We start from the raw sequence: 22,112 nt of genomic DNA, 5'->3' as shown, positions 1-22,112 counted from the left end.
CTTTCTTTTTTTTTTTGGTGAGGAAGATCAGCCCTGAGCTAACATCTGTTGCAAATATTCCTCTTTTTGCTGAGGAAGATTTGATTCTGTTGCATATCTTCCTCTTTTTGCTGAGGAAGATCAGCCCAGAGCTAACATCTGTGCCCATCTTCCTCTGCTTTGTACGTGGGACCCTACCACAGCACGGCTGGATGAGCGGTGTGTATGTCCACGCCCGGGATCTGAACCTGCAAACCTGCCTAGAAAGCAGAGCATGTGAATTTAACCGTTAGACCACCAGGTGGCCCCCAAAAATGTATGATTTTTAATGATAGCATCAAATAAATATAGTATTACACTTTGTTTTCTTATAGTTGATAGTGTATATTGTTTCTAGTTTTTAATTCTTTTGAATGGTGCTGCTTATATATAAAACTTTGTCCACAATTCTGATTAATTCCTTAGGATAGAATCCTACAAGTAGAATTACTAGGTCAAAGGGAGTTGATTATTTTTGACTCCTGAAACTTATTGCTAAATTGTTTTCCAGAAAAGTTACAGTCCTATGAAAGTACTTTGTCTTTCCCTCACAGGCATTGAGTAGTATCTTTTGTTAATTGGAAAGGCAAAAAAAATTGTATCTCACTCTAATTTCCATTTATTTTATTACTAATAAAGTTAAACTCTTTCCCTCTTATTTATTGTCTATTTGGATTTGTTCTTTTACGATATGCTTTTTTCCCCTTTACCCATTTATTAATATTTTCTTGTTGATATGTAGTTATTAACCCTTTATTATATGTTATAAATATTTTCCCAGTTTGTCGTTTGTCTTTTAATTTTGTTTTCTGATGATACTTTCATTTTTATATGACTAGTTTTTAATTGTAAATATTGTATCCTTTTAGCTTAAGAATGTAAATGCAAAATAAGAAGGTATATCTCCTATTTAAAGGAGAACTTTTAGGATCAATTTACCCTATAGTATTAAGCAATCTATGTTAGAGTGATAATGCCCTTGGAAGAAGTCCTTGTGGTTTTTTTGTGTTTTTTTTGGTGAGGAATATTGGCCCTGAGCTAACATCTGTGCCAATTTTCCTCTGTTTTATGTGTGGGTTGCCACCACAGCAAAACTTGATGAGTGGTGTAGGTCCGTGCCTGGGATCCGGGCCACGAACCCTGGGCCATGGAAGTGGAGCACAGGAACTTAACCAGTATGCTGCTGGGCTGGCCCCATAACCCATGCTTCTTTATTCCCTGCTGTAACCAATGCTGAGGTGCTGAATGGGTGGAGGAGGGGACCCTGGAGGAGGTGATACAGGGTCTCTGTGAGAGACGGTGAGGGTCATCAAGTGAGGGCGGTGGGGGCAGACAGACAGGAATGGACGCCAAAGATTTTCAGAAACAGAACTTGCATTATATTACCTGTTTTCATTTTTAAAGTCACATTCCCTTCATTGGGATTTTCATTTCAATAGCTACTTTTTATATTTTCTCTAAGTTGCTAGGTCCCTTGGAAAAATCATTTCCATGATCTCATAGGTGGTGGAGCCTCAATCCACTTGGAATTTTGTTACTGTCTCATCTCTTCAAGGAGAAGACTCCTGCTTCAAAGATCATTATTGATTTATGTGGTTTGGACTCTTTCTGATTATGATCACTAAGAATAGACAGGGATTAAATACTGATTGAAAAGGAATTGTTGGTACAAGCAAAGTTTATTGACAGTGCTTAACAAGCTTCAGGCTCTGAGCTACACAAAAAAACATGCCCAAGGTCACAGTTAATTGGCTGAGCCCAAACTCGAATCCCAGGCTGTCTGATTCCAAATCTGGTGCTCATTTACAGTGCAAAATTAGATCACAATTACTTAAAATCGATGTTCTGAATGTTTAATAAAAAAGGGAAAAACTCCTCTAATAAAAATCTAGCTTAAACCTTTATACTTGTACATCTGAACATACTCTGCTTTCATATTTTAAGTGATTAGTTTATAGTTTGAGCAAATATTGGGGCACAGATGCCAATGACATCCAGTTCCCCAGGCTGCTTTTAAATTTCGGTGCCCTGCTGCCAAGTGAGGCCATGGAATCAATTCTTTCAGCGACCCAGCAGTTTGCCCGTAAGCATTAGGAAAATCGAATATAAAATGTGTATTTTTAGCAAGGGTAAAATTCTATAATGTGTCTTGAACATGGGAGAAAGCAATAGGAAGGCCATTTGTTCCTATCTCAGTATCTTAAATACAGACTAGGTCAGGGTAGAAGGCCTTTTGTATTTTTTAAAGCCACATTATTAAATAAATATAAAATTAAAAACCCTCCATAATCCGTATTATATTATGTTATGTTATGTTATATTGCATTGCCTATTCCAACCCACAGTACCCCAAGCCTTGGCCCCACAGAGAGCCATAGTGGATGCTTTATGTTTGTGACTGTCTTGTCCCTGTCATGGTGGCATTAATTGGCCCCTTCGGTTAAGCTTAGTCCACCGCAGTCTACCTCCTCTGTCCCCTGGTGTCTCACCAATGCTTCGTCATCAGTAAATAAGAGGAGTGTCTGGGGCCCCAGTAGGCGGGAGTCCCAGGGAGATGAGGGGGATGGGCTGCCCAGAGAGGCTGTAAAGGGACTTTGCCCAGATATTGAGCTTTTGCATTCATAACTTCTGGGACAAATCATGTTTTGTTCTTGCTTACCAGCCCAGGGAAAGCAAGAAGGGCCTCTTCTTTCTTATGCCCGCCACTTGTTAAGCCCAGTCCTCTCTGAGGTCAAAGAGACTTTCTTTACTTCCAAATCGTAATGACAAATGTCAGATCCTTTGCCTCTGTTGTAAACTGAGTTTTTGTATCTGTGACCTTTTTCAGGCCACTTATCTGATTCCCCAGACGTGGTTGGCTGCTTGGTAGGGAACCAGCAGGCCGGTCCACGGAGACGTAGAAAGCTGTGTCCTGGCTAGGGGAATCACGAGCAAGTATTGCCCCTTGCTACCTTCAGTCATCCCTTCTTGGCCTGTTTTATCCTCATAGATGAGTTTTGGATTAGAAGATTCTCCCCCTCTCCCCCAGAGGGACATTTTTGGGCTACATTTTCCTTTCACATGAGTCAATGTCTAAATTAGGAGAGCTTAGTTTGAGAAGCCTGCAAAGTGCTATTTTAACCATTTCCTTAATTGTAAAGTGGAGTCCCTGCTTGGGTCAAGGTGGATGAATCAGCAGCTCAGAGGCCAGACTTCCTTTCCATTATGGAATACCCATTCAGATGGGCTTGGAGATGACAGCACCAAATATTTGGAAATGTGAAATCCACCAACAGCATCTGGGTTTAAAGATGGATAGGTAGTAATAGCTCAACTCTTACCTAAACTCTTGTTATACTAGTATACCGTGTTTAACCTTCCCTCCATTTAGCAACATGGGTAAGTGTACAAAGAATCTTTAGACATCCACTTATCCAGCTTCCTATTCAGTGGTTCTAAGAGCTCGTTAACAAAGAGCTCAAAATAAAATAAATTAAAGTTAGTTATACTAAAAGACTGAAAGTTATATGTTGATTGAGACCCTCCCTTCTAGAGGGAATGTGTTGGGGGAGGAGTCAAGCTGAGGTCTGTGCAGCTGTGGGAGCAGAATGAGGTGGGAGGCAAGGTGGGCAGGCAGCCAAAGGGCTCCTTCTGAGTCCTCAGAAGATCTTCTTGTTTGCCACTTTGAGACTGTCAGCTAAGTAAATATCGAGCAGTTTATTAACAGCCCTCAGAGTAATAATTTGTGACCCTGAACAATGAGCAAGAAACAGGAAGATGAACTCTGCCTCTGAGACTGTGTGGTCTAGGGAAGAAGTCATTAACAGTCCTGGTTTTACCTACCTGAGTAAGCATGAAATACTAGCAATGCTAAATGAAAACAAGGATGATATAGGTCTCTTTTCAGCTACCTATTCCCAAGATGGCTCAAGCTCCCAGGAGCAAGATGCTGTGTCTTCATCAATTGGGATATAACTTTAAATGTTCAATAAATATTGATAATGATGAAATGGCAACAATTTGTCACATAATAGTGACTTTGATTTTTCTTTTTCAGAATGGGGTCAGAAGACACTGTCATCAATAACTATTCAATAGTTATTCAATATGTTCAATAACTATTGATAATGATAAAACTAACAATTTGTCACATGGTTTTGACTCATCACTTTGATTATTCCTTTTCAAAATGGTGTCAGTTTACTGTCTACATACTTGACTCTCACCTTAGGGTGAGAGTCAGTAAACTACTTGGGTATGTTACAATAGGTTAATGTGGTTCAAGAGTTCCATAATTTCAGAAGCTAGGAGTGGGGCCATGGAGAGGGCTGCTTTTTTCTGGACTTTTCTGAATGTAAACTTCTGGTTACCTTCTCAGATGTTGATTCAATGGAGGTGAGCATAGCATAGTTAGTAACACAAACCTCTACACTAACCCTACAGGACTTCAATTCCAGATAGAATGACCCAAGCAAGAGCAAGGGACAAAAACACAGAGGTGCTTGGGGCGCTCGGCAAGCGGAGAGGCTCTGCTTCCCCATCCAGTCTCAAACACAAACAATTGAGGGTTTCTCTCTTAGCGGGAAGAGGCTAGAGGCTGCAGCTTGGCTCTTCATGCATAGCCCCGTGTTCCTTCCTCTCTTCTTCCTTCTCCAATCTTTCTTTTCTTTAGCAATGATGGTAGAATTTCCTGGGCAAAATAATCCTTTCTTTTTTACTGGAAAAATTTGGCAAAATGTCACAATGTTCTAATGTTCTCAGAGCTCAACATACTGGGCCTTAGAAACTTTCCAGGAGAGAGACAATAAGACCACAGTCTGCACAGAGCCTTCTGTGTGGCTGTGACAGCAAAGACAAAAACAATCATGTTAATGTGGTTGGTTAGGATTAGATTCTTTTGCTACTGCTTCTTTGTGGTAGTTTTTCACTATTCAGTCTAAATTTTTAAAGAACATTTTTTGTCTCAATTAAGAGAAATTGTTGATGTCTCAAAGTTAACAAATGCTATGTCTTATTTGTCATTTTCCATTCAGAAGGTGTAGTGGGTTGAATAGTGTCTCCCCAAAAGATATGTCTATATCCCAGAACCTGTCAATGTGACCTTATTTGGAAAAAAGATCTTTACTGACGTAATTAAATTAAGCATCTCAAGATGAGAACATCTTGGATTATCCAAGTGGGTGCTAAATCCAATGACAAGTGTCCTTATAAGAGAAAGAAGAAGATAACACACAGAAGAGGAGAAGGCCGTGTAAAGACAGAGGCAGAGATGGGAGCGATGCAGCCAAGGAAACAAAGGAATGCTTGCAGCCACCAGCAGCTGGAAGAGGCAAGGAAGGATTCTTCCCTGGAGACTTCAGAGGAGGGCAGCCTGCTGACACCTTGATTTTGGACTTCTGATCTCCAGAACTGTGAAAGAACAAATTTCTGTTGTTTTAAGCTACCCAGTTTGTGGTAATTTCTTATGGCAGCTATAGGAAACTAATACAGAAGTTTAGGAGGAAATGAGGAATTTATCCAAATCTTGCTGGACTGGAAGATTCTGTCCTGAAATGGCTTTCCTTAGGTCCTTAGGCCTCAGATGACCCAGGGCTGTGAAGAGATCTGGCCCAGGCATGTCTCAACTCAAACCCACGGTGTGGCTGCATGTTGGAGAGTCCTGATGGGTAGATCAAATTTTGGGAGCAAAAATTCCCCAACGGTATAAAGCTATCCAGACCCTGAGGCAGGCTCCTCATTCTATGAGGTATTTTATGTGATGAAATGACAGGCCAGCAGAGTATTTTTACTCTGCTTGGGAGAGGTGTTTCTTGTTAGTTCATTTGCTGAACTCCTAGTCCCTGTCTCCTTCTTTACCCATGGCAGACTTTCATTTTCCCAGAACCCCACCACCACCTTGCACTGCCTGCATCCCTCCGGAATCATCTGCAACATGGCATTCTAGGTAGTCATTGCCAAGCTGAGAGAGTTGACAAACAAGAGGAAATATCTTCATACTTCTAGTATGAAGGATAATAAGTGACAGTTCCTGTCCTCTATAAAACAGTCGCCTGGTGGGGAAGCTAGACATATAAACAGAGGTCTATGGGAGGATGTGCTCAGGGCTAGACAGAAATCTGTTAGTGTGCTGGGGCACCCAGAGGAAGGAGCACTTCTCCTTGGGAGAATCTGAAAGCTTTCTGAGAAGACAAGATATTTGAGCCAAGTAATGACGAGGAACTCTGCAGGCTGAAAAGGGAAAGGAAAGCATTCTCAGCAGAGGCATCAGCATAAACAAAGCCAATAATATGTTTGTGGAACAGCGAGAAGCTCAGGGGTGAGGATGGTGGGGAGGTGAGTGAGCGCAGAAACAGGTTGTAGAGGGTGGTTGGTGCCAGACTGTTAAGGGCCTCACACATCCTCGATAACTCAAACTGAATGTGTCTAAACTGAACTGGTTATCTTCTTCCTGAACCCTTCTGTCCCTCCCCACAAGGTTCTCCAGCTCATAAAAGGGACCACCACCCACCTGGCTGGCAGATACCTGGGCATGGGGTATGATTCTTCCTCACCCTCTTAAGTACCTCTTGAATCCATCCAGCTCTTTCTACCCCTGTGTCAGGCCATCATCATCTCCGGCCTGGCATCTGCAATGGTCCTCCTGCCCCACCCTGCCCCCACCTCCTCGCACCAAGTCTCCTTGCTCCCATGTGCCTTGCCTCCACTCCATTCTTTACATGTAGGTCAGAGTGGTACATTTAGAACACACATCTCATCAGATCACTTGGCTGTCTGTGTAAAACTCTATTCTAAGAGGCTCACAAGACCCTCTATGATACAGCTTCTGATCAAAGCAGTACACGCACATGAGCTTATAACGGACAGCAGTAGTGCTCTGACATAGCGTTCCTCGTCCTCAGGCTTTCTCCCTACAGAAACTCTTTTGGCCAATTCTGAGCTTTGGTACTTCTGGTGGTTACCTCCATATCCCCAAAATATTATGCTTCTACTGAAGTTTCTTGATTTAAAATCTTGAATATCCTAGCACAGTAAATAAGGGTTTAGTTGTGACTTCTGATACCTTTTGTCTCTCTTCTCCATCACCAGACTATTCCTAGTTTCTTCTCAGGTCTGTTCTGAAACTTCAAAAAATATACTTAAACCTTAATTTCTTGCTTCATCAATCTTGAACAGACTTACCACTAACTTACCACTTTGTAAGATGGGAACATTAGAGCTCCCAGCCTACCATCCCCCTTCCACAACCCAACCATTCCTTGCTTTGTACATGATGCAATTTGGTGACATTTATATTCCATTTCACCATAGTGAACTCTTCCATAAATTCTTTCCAAGTTGATATGAAAAGCAAAAAAAAAATTTTTTTTGTGGTAACATTGGTTTATAACATTGTATAAATTTCAGGTGTACATCATTATACTTCTGTTTCTGTTTAGATTACATCATGTTCACCACTCAAAGACTAATTATAATCCTTCACCACATACATGTGCCTAATCACGCCTTTTGCCCTCCTCCCTCTCTCCTTCCCCTCTGGTAACCACCAATCCAATCTCTGTCTCTACGTGTTTGTTTTTTGTTGTTTTTATCTTCTACTTATGAGTGAGACCATACAGTATTTGACCTTTTCCCTCTGACTTATTTCACTTTGCATAATACCCTCAATGTCCATCCATGTTGTCACAAATGGCTGGCTGTCATCGTTTCTTATGGGTGAGTAGTATTCCATTGTGTATATATACCACAACTTCGTTATCCATTCGTCCCTTGATGGGCACTTAGGTTGCTTCCAAGTCTTGGCTATTGTGAATAACACTGCAATGAACACAGAGGTGCATGTGTCTTGACGCATTCATGTTTTCGTGTTCTTTGGATAAATTCCCAGCAGTGGAATAGCTGGATCGTATGGTAGTTCTAGTCTTAATTTTTTGAGGAATCTCCATACTGTTTTCCACAGTGGCTGCACCAGTTTGCACTCCCACCAGCAGTGTATGAGAGTTCCCTTCTCTCCACATCCTCTCCAACACTTGTTGTTTCCTGTGTTGTTAATTATAGCCATTCTGATGGGCGTGAGGTGATATCTCATTGTAGTTTTGATTTGCATTTCCCTGATAGTTAATGATGTTGAACATATTTTCATGTGTCTGTTGGCCATCTGTATATCTTCTTCGGAGAAATGTCTGTTCAGGTCTTTTGCCCATTTTTAAATTGGGTTGTTAGTTTTTTTGTTGTTGAGATGTATGAGTTCTTTATATATTTTGGATATTAACTTCCCCCCCAAAAAAAATTCTGCAGCTCCCTTCTGTGCTGTGTTTCAGTTTGCTTCATACTTGACTCCTGCCTTTCTTGTCTAATTTTTTGTTTTTCTGGGAGGGTAAGTGTAATTCCCTTTCTTCTTTTCTTTCTTTTTGCATTTTGTGAGTTTCCCAAGCCATCAGTCATACTACCTATTCGACTGAATCCCTGCCTGCAACCCCTCACCACTCTCCGAGAGCCTTCTGGTCAGTCTGGCCTGGTGGCTGTCCAGGCTTGCTGCTCAGCTCTCAGCTCTCATCCTGGGGACTTCCCTTAATTGCTGTCCTAGACTGAATGCACAGTTCCTAAATACAATATCTTTTTCTTTTGATAACTGCTGAATCATGCTATCAAGTAACTTCCTAAGAAAAGATGCTTAGGGGGTAATTTTTTATTTGTTACCTTTTTGTTATGGAAAACTTCAAACACATACAGAAGGAAAGAAAATAACATAATGAACTCTCATATACCCATCAACTAGCCCCAATAATTATCAATTCATGGCCAGCCTTATTTCACCTATACTCCCAGCCACTTCTCACCACTCCCAGATTATTTTGAAGCAACTTCCAGATATCATATCACCAGTAAATATTTAAGTATGTATCTCGAAAAGGTAAGGGCTCTTTTAAAAAACATAATCACTATACCATTTACACACCTAAAAATTAAATATAATTTCTTAGTATCATCAAACAACCAGTCAGTATTCACATTTCCCTGATGTATATCAATGTTTGCTTGTTTGAATCGGGTCCAATTACAGTTGTTTAATATGTCTCTTGAGTCTCTTTTAATCTATGGTTCCCCTATCTCTTTTTTCCCTTACAATTTATTTGTTGGAAAAGAACTGTTTTTTTTGATTTTTGGTTTTGTTTTTCTTGCGAAGTTTCCCAAAATCTCGACTTTGCTGATTGCATTCCTGTTGTGACATCTGCCATAGTCCTTTTTCTCCTGTACTTCCTGTGAATTAGTAATTAAATCAAGAGTCTTGATCAGATTCCAGTGTGATTATTTTGGGGGGCACCTTCATAGGTGGTATTGTGTGCATCCAAAAGGAGCCACATCGTGTCTACTTGTCTCTCTTTGATGATGTGATCAGAAGCTGGTGACCCTTGCCTAGGTTCATTATTTCACTGGGGATTAAAACATGGTGATATTCTGTCACTCCTTCACGTATTAGCTGGAAGACTTCTATATTAGAGAGAAAGTTCTCTTTTACTATTTAGTTACTCTGAGGTTCCTAAGGGAATGGTCAGATAAATTCCCTTTCTTTTACCATTTTTCAGAATAATGAGTCCCTAGCATCTTCCAAAGACGACCTGTGAGGTTTTAAAAATTTATTCATAAATTTAAACATATTTGATGTGTTTCAATTAATTACAGTTATCATCCTTAATGACACTCACCTCATCCCTTCTTTTGCCAGTGGAAACTTCATTCAGTTGGCTCCTGAGCCTCTTTCCTTCACTCTTCCTTGGTATCTGAAATGCTAAGATGTCCCACTTTCATCTTGTATATTTCCTATCCTAGACCTGGAATAAACTATTTTTTATTTATTTTTTTTATTGAGGTAAGATTGATTTATAACATTGTATAAATTTCAGGTATACATCATTATATTTCGCCTTCTGAATAAACTACATCGTGTTCTCCACCAGAAGTCTATTTGCTATCTGTCACTTTACAAATGTGCTCCTTTACCTCTTTCACCCTCCCCCCACCTTCTTCCCCTCTGGTAACCACCAATCTGTTTTCTGTATCTATGTGTTTGTTGTTTATCTTTTACATATGAGTGAAATCGTATGGTATTTGTCTTTGTCTCTCTGACTTACTTTGCTTAGCATAATACCCTCAAGGTCCATCCACGTTGTCACAAGTGTCAAGATTTCATCTTTTTTGTGGCTGAGTAGTGTTCCATTGTGTATATATACCACATCTTCCTTATCCATTTATCCGTTGATGGGCACTTAGATTGTTTCCTAGTCTTGGCTATTGTGATTAATGCTGCAATGAACATAGGGGTGCAAATATCTTTTCAAATTAGTGTTGTCATGTTTTTTGGATAAATACCCAGAAGTGGAATAGCAGGATCATATGGTAGTTCTATTTTTAATTTTTTGAGCAATTTCTGTTTTCCATAGTGGCTGCACCAGTTTACATTCCCACCAGCAGTGTATGAGTGTTCCCTTTTCTTCACATCCTCTCCAATACTTGTTATTTCATGTCTTTTTGATAATAGCCATTCTGATGGGCGTGAGGTGATGTCTTGTGGTTTTGGTTTGCATTTCCCTGATAGTTAGTGATGTTGAACGTCTTTTCATGTGCTTGTTTTCTATCAGTATGTCTTCTTTGGAAAAGTGTCTATTCAGATCCTCTGCCTATTTTTTCAATCAGGTTGTTTTGTTGTTGTTGTTGAGTTGTATGAGTTCTTTATATATTTTGGAATATTAACCCCTTACCTGATATATGAAATGCAAATATTTTCTCCCAATCAGCGAGTTGTCTTTTCATTTTGTTGATGGTTTCCTTTGCTATGCAGAAGCTTTTTAGTTTGATGTAGTCCCATTTGTTTATTTTTTCTTTTGTTTCCCCTGCCTGAGGAGACATAGTCAAAAAGATACTGTTAAGACTGATGTCAAAGAACATACTGCCTATGTTTTCTTCTAGGAGTTTTATGGTTTCAGGTCTTACATTCAAGTCTTTAATCCATTTTGAGTTAATTTTTGTGTAAGGAATAAACTATTTCTCATTGTTACTGGGTTGGTCTTTTTTCTAGACTTTTTTGGTAGACAGAGCTGGAAATGCATTTTTTTAAAGAGAAAATACGTCATTAATTCATACTAAAACTTCTAAATCAAATTGAAGACTGAAGATTTTTACTTAATCTCATGGATCTTATATCTCCTTTCTCCCACACCCAACATGAGGTAAGCTTTGCACCTTTTAAAATGTCCATACATTTCTTCATTCTCCTTTATGCTGAATTGACAGCTTGGCTTGGTATGGAATTCTGGGTTAAAAATAGTTTTCCCTGAAAACTTTGAAGATATTGCTCCGTTTTCTTCTGAGCAACCAATGTAGCTAATGAGAAGTCTAATGCCATTCTGACATTTTTCTTGTATGTGGCCACTTCTTTTTTTTAAGGGAGTTTTTAGGATCTTTTCTTTATCCTTACAATTCTGAAATTTCACTATGTCATGTCTAGATGTGGGTCTTTTTAAATTAACCCTGATCCACACTTGCTTGGGAAGGTGGATGGGGAGAAATATTCAACATACCAGCGGCGAATTAGCTTCTGGCTTTTAACTCCTCTTCAGATGCCTGTCCTCCTCGACGTCTGTGCTCTTGGAGTTCAGAGCCTGGGAGCGGGGTGTGAACAGTGGGTGCAGCCCCCTCTGTGAGAGCTCTGGGCTTCAGCCACTCAACTTCATCCCTGAACACTTATCCTTCCACTTTCTGCCTTCCAGAAATTTGTTGAAGTCCTTTATCTGCAGATATCTCTTTCTTTTCTTTTCTGTACTGGAGCAGAAAGGAATATACTTAAAAAATTTCCTTACAATTATTGTAATGGGATCTTGGAAAGAGAGGAGCTAAACATGAATGGGGACTCTCAGCCTTGTCCCTCACCACTCTTCCAGTGACTCTTCTGAGGTCCTGGAATGGGTCTCGCTTTCTCTAAATTCTGTTCCTTTGTCTTGGAATATTTCTGCTTCCCTACCTCCACCCCACACAGACTTTGTGCCTGGTTAACTCCCGCTCGTCTTCAAGTCTGTGTCGCTTCCTCGAGGTGGTGTCCTCTGATCCTCCTCTAGGTCCGGTCCCCCCTTATTTGTGCTCCCTTCATAATCTATACTTTCCCCAATCACCACACGTCTCCATCCACTGTCATTACTTATTCAGTGCCTGTCTTCAGACCCTGAGCCCCTTGAAGGCAGGATCTCATCTGCCTTGTTCAGGGTTATACTCCAGCTTCAGAGAAGTTCTCTGTGGGCAGCCAGGAGTCAACGCGTGGCCAACGTGGGTTCTAGGAAGCTATCTGGTGGCAATGTGGGTGATGAGCTGGAGAGAGCCGTGTCAGGGAGACCAATGAAGAAGTTATTGCTAGAGTCCACAGGAGATGAAAAGCCCTGGACTAGGGCAGAGGCAGGAGAGTAGAGAGCCTTCTTGAGGAGGTGTTTCTGAGGACTAAGTCAGGATTTGGTGACCCTTCATCTAGAGATGAGGGAAAATGAGTGTTCAAGGATGATTTCACAGTTTCCATCTTGTAAGAAGAGGAAAACAGCGTTGCTGTTTGCTGAAATAGGAAGTTAAAAGAAGGGGAAGGTGCAAGTTGAGTTTGGACAAGTTTTTAAGTTAAGAGGTGTTTGTGGGTCACCTGGGAAGTAGCTGCAAATGGAGATTTGCAGCTACTGCAAATGGAGCTCAAGAGAGACATCTGGGATAGAGCTATGAGAGTCATGAGCTTCTCGAGGACGGAAGACATGAGGGTGTGTGTGAGCCCATCTAGCAGAGGTTGTAGAAGAGCAGGAAGGAGCAGGTAGAATCCTGGGCAATCTCAGTCCTGAAGAGGCAGGTGAAGGAACAACCCATGGAGGGTAAGAGCAAAGAATGGACAGAGAGGCAGGAACAGAGTCAGGAAAGACAAGGGAGGAAAGAGTTTCAAGAAATAAAGACATAGGCAAATGGCTAAATTGTGGCATGGCCATCCCCTTGGAACATGAACGAAGAGCTGAATGTACTTACAAGGAGCGAAGCGCATGCATGATATTTGCTAAATGAACCCAGGAACTTTATTCATTCAACTAATATTTATTGAGGACCTACTAATTGTCCGGGCACTGAGAATTTATCAGTGAGCAAAATAGCCAAAAATCCTTGTCCTCATGGAGCTCACAATATAGTGGGGCAGACAGATGACAAATAAGAAAAATGGAATACACAGTATGTTAGAAGGTGCCCAGTGCTAAAGAAAATAAATAAAGCAGGGAAGGGGGATGGGAAATGTAGAGAAGTTTGTGATTTCCTGTAGGGTGGCCAGGGAAGAGCTCACTGAGAAGGTGACTTTTGAGAAAAGATTCAAAGAGTGAGGAAGCGAGCCATGTGGATATCTTGGGAAGGAGCACGCCAGGTAGGGAAAGGAACAGGTTAGGAGTCCTCCAGGGGTGGCAAGGAGTCCAGGGTGGCTGGAGCAGAGAGTGCAAGAGAAGATGTCAGAGAAGTAACAGGGGCTCATATCATGTACAACCTTGCAGGCCGTGGTAAGGACTGAGGCTTTTACTCTGAAGAAGGAGGGAACCATTGCAGGTTTATGAGCATGGTAGTGACAGGATGTAACTTGTGCTCCAACAGAATCACTCACTGAGCAAGAGAATTGGCACTGAAAGTTCATGATTTGAAGCCCCAAGGCGATGATAGATAAAGCATAGAAGGAGAAAATTCAGAAGTTGGAGGTGCACTCAAACAAGATAGACAATTCCGCAGACCAGAAAGAGAATGTAAACTCAGAGACTCCAGCCACAGGCCTGATGGGTCTGCGGTCCAGATGCAATGGAGATATCCAGGAATTGGGCTGTTGCGAAGTGCAAAGGGCCAAAAATACTCCTCACAAGGTGGGGGACTAGAGTCAAGCTCACGGTGGGAAATCAGGTGCTGGATGGCGCTTGTAGAATGAGATGTATAGTTTCTCATGTTTGTTTTTTTTAAAAAAAAAATCCAAACTCTCAATGTGCATGAATTCTAGTTTTGTTTATGCCTGGACAAATATCTGGAAAGACATGTGTCAGCGCAGGGAGTAGAGCGGGAGGCTGGGGCAGCGGTTTCCCACTCTTTCCTTTTTATGTACTTCTGATATATTTGGCTCTTTTTCTCAATGAGTATATACAATATTACAGAGAAAGTAACAGTAGCCTAGTGCAGTGTGGGCAGAGTAGGATCAGAATTGAAAAGAAGCCACCGGGTTTGGCCATTAAGAGGTCATTGGTGGCATCAATAAGAACAGTTTCCTTGGAGTTATGGAGACAAAAGACAGATTGACAAAAGACACATGACCCCTGAGTGAGTTGAAAAGTGTGTTGCCGCAAAAAGGGCACCAATCTGCTCACCGAGAGACAAAAGCCAATCGTCAAGAGGCAAGATGATGGCAGAGAAAGGGCATTTTATTACAGCCTGCTAGCAAGAGGGAAGACAGCAGACTAATGTCTGAAAGAACCATCTTAAGGGGGCACAAAATCTTACAGCAGTTATATAGGCTAGTGGGTTATAGGGGAGGGGGTTAGGAATGTTGACCCTCTGGTGTTACAGACTGGGAGTCGCCACACCAGATCTTTCAGTTTTCATTGATCATGGCTATCGGCATAGACTCTCTGTTCAGGGGTCATCACATTCCTAAGGAACTCAAAAGAACAAAATTATCATCTTATCGCAGCTAGGAGGCACATGCACAAGCAGGGGTCATAAAATCTGCAGAGGAATTAGATCTCCTGGAGGGTGCATACCCAGCTGGCTTAGTTAGGCAGAGGTCATTCAAAGTTACAATAGGGTTTCTTTTCTACAACATGGCTTCCCTTATGTCAACCTTGTCTTGAGCTGGCATCAAGTAGGGACTGCTCTTTCAAGAGGTTGGACAGGAAATGGAAGGAGAGAGATAAGAAGAGGGCATGAGGGGAGAGGGGCTCACAAGGCAAGGCTTTTTGTAGATGGAGGAGACTTGAGGGGTGGCCCCATAAAAGAGAAGGAGAAGGAGGGAGGAAGAGATTTAAGATGTGGGAAAAGGAAGGACTAATGGACACTATAAAAGGGAATGCCAAGGGAAGAGTTGGAGCACCACTTTCTTGGAGCCCAGAGGGATGATGGTCTAGGCAGCACTGTTGGACACAAGTGCTGGGCTGGGTGAGTGGTGGACAGTGGGCTTGAGGGTAAGGGCTTTAGAAGCTGGCCCATGCCCAGCAGCTTTAGTTACATGTAGCCTGTTTACCCCTGTGTCTTGTCTGTCTGTATTTCTCTGTCCACTATACTATGAGGGCAAGAAACACGCCTGATTTAACCCCATGGCTCCAGCACACAGTAGGCATTTAGTTAATGTTTGTTGACTGAATGAATGGATTTTCTTTGTAAAAAAGAAGTCAAGGCATCGGCTGAGTGTGAAGGGGGGTGGAGTGAGGGAGAGCGAGAGAGAAAATATTTGGAGCAGCCGCCGTGGGGAATGGGCCAGGGTGGTGACTATGTACAAATGCAGGATTTCTAAGCAACTCTGGGAGGTCTGCTGAGCATGGAACCAACAGGAGGTAGTGCTGTCAGGCAGCAAGGCTTGTGATACGTTTTTTTTTTCCTCAGGCAGCTCCAGGCAGTACAGGAGCATGCGGAGAAAGCAGATGGGTTTTTTGTAATGTGAGTTGACCTGCTGTCATTCTCTCAGTGGAGGCCTGGAAGAGTTATTGTAGCTCCCCAAGGCCCTGGCTTTCTTCCTAGAGAGGGTTTTTGCCTTGGGTGGGCTCATCCTTTGTGTTTGTAGCTGCTGTGACCAGAGCAAATTTGTGTGTAAGCCTCAGCCCAAATGTCATCCCCAGGGAAGCCTTCTCCTTCCCTCTCCCTCCTCACATCCTCCAGTGGATCCCTGGCAGGGGGTACTGTGAGTCCCACTAGGAAGCCTGGGCTGGGGGTGTAGTATCTCCCAGGGCAGAGCATGCACTGGGAGGGCGAGAGCCCATGTTGAGCCATTGGGTATCCACCAGCAGGCCTTCAGTAGGATTGCCAAGCCAAGGAGAGCAGGAACAATGGCCTTAGCCAGGACACAAGGTTCTGGAGGCCAATAGAAAACCAAAGTACAAGTCACACAGGGCAGGCTGGGTGAGTGAGACAGATCCAAGGGGGAACAAGGTGGAGGCTGGCGGGAAGAGACTGGAGCAGGTTGCTGGCACAAGATGGTTCTGGATTTGGTCTCAATAATGCTGGTACTTGTGCCTTTTTATTTGATTCCCACCACATTTTGCTTTGCTGAGGGCAGGTTCTTAAAGGGGTGGCCAAGTTCGGCTATATGTTATTATAATGAATGATTTTTATGTTTGCTCCCCTGTTGAACTCTGAACTCTGGCAGGCAGTAACCATGCTTTACTATCCTCATGACACCGGCACACAGTAAGTGCTCAGTAAATCTTTGTTGTGTGAATGACTAAATGACCTCAGTGTTCAGTTAGTCCAAGAATATTATTTTGATGTGATGTAGCTTCCAAGTACTCTATCGGGCAAACTGTCCAGAGGTCATGAACAGAAGATAGATAGACCAATTTAAGATGGTCGAATCACCCAGCTTAAGGGTTCAATTTAAAGCTTGCAGTGAGAAACAGGGGGAAAGAACGAGGGTAGGTGAACCCACTTAGGGTAAGGTGAACGCAGGGTGGAAGGAGCACACTGCCTGCATCCTGTGTTCCAGCATTTGCATTATCTCTCTCTCCCCCATCATCCTTCCTGCTGACAATGTGGTCATGAGAACCAGAGTTGAGATTGAACAAAGGGCTCAGCAAACAGAAGGTGCCTGGAGCCAACTCATGCTCTATCAAAAAAACGTGGGGCAAGGAACCCTCGGCTACAGCCACAGCATGCAGATGACCCTATATGGGCAGCAAGGGAAGAACACATGAGGGGCCAGATGGGATCCTAATGGGGATCACCAAGGGGGCTGATTTAGGGGTGACAGCTGTCAATTTGGAATTACCATGATCCTTACCTTATAACTTGGTTTTTTCATCTCTTTCTATCTACAAGTAACACTCTTGTATTCTTGTATCTTTTTTGTCTATGTTCAACATACATATGTTTCATTTATTCTAAGTCTAGCACATCTTGCAAATTACCAACTTACTATCTATACTTAACACATCTTATGAATTTTGCCCGTTTTTTGTTTTTCTTGCTTTCTACAGCAGATTTAAATATTCTCAATAAAAGAGCCAACACACATTACATTAGTCTGAGCCAACCTTTGGCAATTTTGAAACTTCTGTGTGGCCATGTGACTCATTTCTGGTCAATGAGACCCCAGAAGGACTTTTTAGGGGGCATCTGGAAAAGATTTTCTTGCTTGAAAAAGGCAAGAGCAATGCAAGGAAGAAGTCCTTTGTCCCCCTTCCTCCCTTCCTATGTCTTCGGCACGAAACTGGCTGGTACATAACAGACACTCAACAAATGGTTGGTTGATGAGTGAGGGAACGGTGCTGGTGCCCAGCCTTAACATCTGTGGCTCTGAGATCATACTTCCTCTTCTGATCAAGCTTCATTTTTAAGGCCAGGGTTGGGAAGGTGAAAGCAGGATGGTGAAGACAAATCTTGTGATGGTCATTTAATAATAATATTATTAACAGCAGCTAACGTTTATTCAAAGTTTGTATCAGAAATGGTTCTAAGCATTTCACATTTAATCCTCACAATAACCATATAAGGTGGAAATTTTGCACATGAGGAAACTGAGGCACAGAATGTAAGGTAACTTGCCTGAGGTCACCCAGCTGGCAAGTGGTAGCCCTGGAATTTGAATCCAGACAACCTGAGTTCAGAGTGAACACACTTGGACACATTGCCATCTGTATTCGTTTCCTGTTGCTGCTGTAACAAATTACCATAAACTTTCAACAACATGAATTTGTTATCTTACAGTTCTGGAAGTCAGCAGTCCAACACAGTCCTACTGGGCTAAAATTAAGGTGTTGGCAGGGCTGTGGTCCTTCTGCAGGCTGTAGAGTAGAACACGTTCCCTTGCCTTTTCCAGTTCTAGAAGCTCTCTGAATTCCTTGCCTTATGGCTGCATCACCTTTAGCTCTGCTTTCATTGTCACATCTCCTTCTCTGACACTCCTGACTCCCTCTTACAAGGACTCTGTGATTACATTGGGCCCATCTGAATAATCCAGGATAATTTCTCCATCTCAAGATCCTTAACTTAATCACATTTGCAAAATCCCTTTTACCGTGTAAGGTAACACATTCACAGGTTCTGGGGATTAGGACATGGACATCTTTGGGGGGGTCATTATTCTGACTACCACACCATCCTGCCTATGCAGGTCCAACATCCTGTACCACACCAGGTCGTGGACCAACAGGCCCCAAGTCCTGCTGCTGAAGTTCTGTCACACACCAAGGAATGTCCCATCAAACCTTCGCCTGCTTTTCTAAAAGCTTCTGTCTTGTTTCCTGCTCCCCCTCAAGCCCGCCCTCCCCCACCCCAAGCAGGGGAAGAATACTTAGTAAAGCAGTACTATGAACCAAACAAGTGTGTTATGGGGCCTTGGACTCTTGTTCATCAATTCACCTAAATTGGGCTTTATACATTAATCACATCGTTAGTTCCCTCTGTTTTCATTCCTCAGTCAGCTGGCCCCATCCTGTGTGTATGTCTTCTTTATTGCTAATTTACTTTTATTTCTACTCTTAATTCAATTTAGAGTAATTTCTCTCAGCAACCTTGAATTCATTCTTCCAATCTCCCTGGCCAACTCCTTGGTTCCAGGTAAACTCTACCACTCAGCTCTCTTGACTCAGACTCAGTGGTTCCCCTGGATTCCTTCCAGCAGCTGCCTTTTCCAGGCCGATTTTGTCTGTCTGAATAAATTCCTCTCAGAAATGTGGTTTTCAGACTTATTTTTAGCAGCAGAAGAACCCTTTGTTGAAATGAAAGCCCAATATATAAAGCAGATGGAAAGGAGCTGTTTGGGGAGGGGGTAGAGCCCCACTAGCTGAACTCCTTCTCTTCCTCACTCTTCCCCATGGCTCCTCTGGGCCCAGTTTGAAAACCATCGCCCTGCAGACCCCTCCCACTTTATGTCTTGCCTTGCTGATTTGCTTCTCCTCAGTTAACTATCTCCTTACCTAATGGCTTCCTTTAGTGCCTTGGCCAGCATGAAGCATTCTTTCTCTCTCCACTTCCTTCATGCTCTTTAAGGGTCACATTTTTCCAAAAGAGCAAAACATTTTAACTTCCCCATCTCTGCCCAGCATGTTACCATGTGGGGCTTCCTCTCACCTGCTTGTCTCCCACCTGTTCATGGCTGCAGGGATGGAGGCCATGCTGAAATGGGCTGGCCAGCCAGCTGTACATCACCTGGCCTCTCTTTAATGTGAGCATCTTTAGTCCTCCACTTATATAGATTGTAGCTCTCTGGTTGCTGGACAGTTGACATATTTTTTCCAGATAATCCTTTTTGGCCACAACTACCTTGAAGAAGCAGAAATGCTTCCATCTCAGGGAGGCCCAGGTTCCAATGTGCCTGCTGGGGGGTGGGGGTGGGGGCAGAGCCAGGGTCAGGATCTTCTGACAAGTCACATGGAGCCCCTTGTAAAGTTGGTATCAACCCCTGTACTCGGGCCCTCCAGGCCAGGTTTGGAGGGGGGTTTCCTCCTCAGTGGGCAGCTCTGTACCACAGGGGTTGCTTCAGGAGTCCCTATAGACTTGGGGACTGGGGATGTCTCTGTGGGGGTCTCTGTGGCCCATTTACTGAGGGCACCCACAGTGCCTCCTGAAACACATGAAGCTTAAATTTCCAGGCCTCTCACTTGCATGATCCTGTTCTTCCAAGTCCTGTTCTTTGCTCATTCTAAATAAATAATTACTTCCATACCTAATCTTGTTTTTATAATTGTGTATTCTTTTTCTTAAAGAAAGCCTACCAAATTCTATAAGCTACAAAACCTAGATATGTCCCTGGGAACCACGGTTTTGAGGTTCTCCAAGGAAACCCAGGGACTCATGTGCTAGGGGAGCCTCTTCTGTGAAAAAAGGCCGAGATTGTCATCTCCAGTGCTTTCCAAGGCATTCCTAGTACTTTGTGTACAGGTACTAGGATGCTCTGGTAGAAGGCAGGGAGGCCTATGTTTGACGTGCTTCCTGTCCAGTCTGCAGCACGCAGTTTCCACAGTGTAACTCTGAACTCATCCAGCCAGAAACCCATGAGACCAGGGAAGGGCTGCTTTCTGCTGGTTATTCGCCCTGTGTCACACGGCTCCTGCATCCAGCCTTGGTGCAAACTCTGGCCCGTCTTCCTGGAAGAAGGAGTCAGAACATGGTTCCTTCTCTCTGGGACAGCTCTTCCATCAGGCCAAGACTCCCGGTCTAGGTCTCAACCTGGCAGTACTGCCATTTGACTGCAATTCCTGAATTTGGCTTTTAAGAGTCATGTTTTGCAAAATGAGGGAGTTTGTCTGCCTGGATGGGACATCTCAGGACTTGTGAACTCAGTGCCTAGGACCCAGCAGGCTCTTTGCATCTGCTCTTACTTTGTGTCATTTCATGGCGGTTGATATAAGTCAGACATGAAAGCCAGAGATAGCAAATGCTGCTTTAAAAATGTGGAGGGGTACTTCTAGACACAGATAGTGGATTAAAGCTTCCCAACAGAATTTCTCTTTCTCAATTCCTAACAAAATAAATGAAAGTAGATAAAACCACATGGGAAATTTACTGTCAGCAAACAATACAATAATCTTCAAATTTGGCATCCAAAGAAAGATACAGAAGATTTTGGGGTGGCAAGGAATGGCACAGCACATCTCTACTCCCTACCCTGCCCTCAATGCCCAGAAATGGACAGAATCCTGAACATTCTCACTAGTGCTCTTGAATCTGAAAGGAAACAGATGTGAGTCATGCCCTTATATTCTTCCTCTTCTGAATGAGCAGTATTACAAAGTGTGCGGGGGAGAATTAGGGGAAGCAGGGAGCATGATCCATGGAGCTGACTCAGCAGATGGAAATAAAGGCTCCAGAACAACTCTTCAACTTGAGAAATTGATCCGAAGCCTGGGTTATCCCCCTCCCTTGGAAAAGGTGTATAGTGTCCTCCTCTCCAGTCCCAATCAAGTGACATGAGCCTTGTGCAAGATATTAATCAGAACCTCAGGACAGGAGCATGCACAGGTATTCCAACAAAGATTGCACTCTGCTTTGGCTGAGCTCTCCTCCCTCCCCTCCTCCCCTGCAGACTACCAGAAAGGTACCGAAGCCAAACACCCAGCCTCTCGCTTAGCTCAGAGGGAGAAACAGTCTGGTCTCAAACAGTGGGGAGACCGTCAGTGATCCCCCCCTGCCAACATGAATGTCTAATGAAGAAAGAACAAAACTAATACTGCAGATTGAAAGACACATTATGTTCCAGAAAAGCTTGATTCAGAATGTTTAATACTAATAAGTGTTTTAGTTAAGTTATTGAACTAAAAAATGATGAAGAGTGACTTCTTTAGGCATATAAGCAGGGAAAAAAAGTCATCTGCGAGGGGGAAAATTCAGGCTGTCCTCAGACTTCTTCCTAGAAAAAAAAGGAACAAAACCTACCACACTATGTGGGAAAGAAAGTGGGGCCCAAGAATACTGTACCCAGCCGAGATATGGTTCCAGTATAAAGGCAACAGACAGACATTCTTAAACATCTAAAACCTGTCTTGAAAAAACACCTTAACAATGAAATTCAGCCCATTAAGAGATGGATCGAAATAAAGAACTTGCAAATGGAGAAGCCTTGATAAAAGGACCAGTGACAAGCACTGAATTCATTTAAATCTAGAATGTATATCAAGTAACTATGCAATTACATTTTTACAAAACGGAATATGATTATCATAAACTTGGACAATGTAATAATAATATAAGTAACAAAAGTCAGGAGGCAGGGTCAAGGCAGATGGGAAGAATCGTGAGAGCTAATACACACACACACACACACACACAATTGAAATGTGTAATTTTAAAAAACGCCAACCTCTTAATGTTTTTCATAATTTTCATTTAACCTCTGAGGTATTTTTTAGGAAGTAATATCTCTTGTGGTCAAGAAA

Source organism: Diceros bicornis, chromosome 1 (genome assembly GCF_020826845.1).
Source record: "Diceros bicornis minor isolate mBicDic1 chromosome 1, mDicBic1.mat.cur, whole genome shotgun sequence".
In the NCBI taxonomy this organism is placed as follows: domain Eukaryota; kingdom Metazoa; phylum Chordata; class Mammalia; order Perissodactyla; family Rhinocerotidae; genus Diceros; species Diceros bicornis.
Note: the sequence above shows the minus strand (reverse complement) of the source record.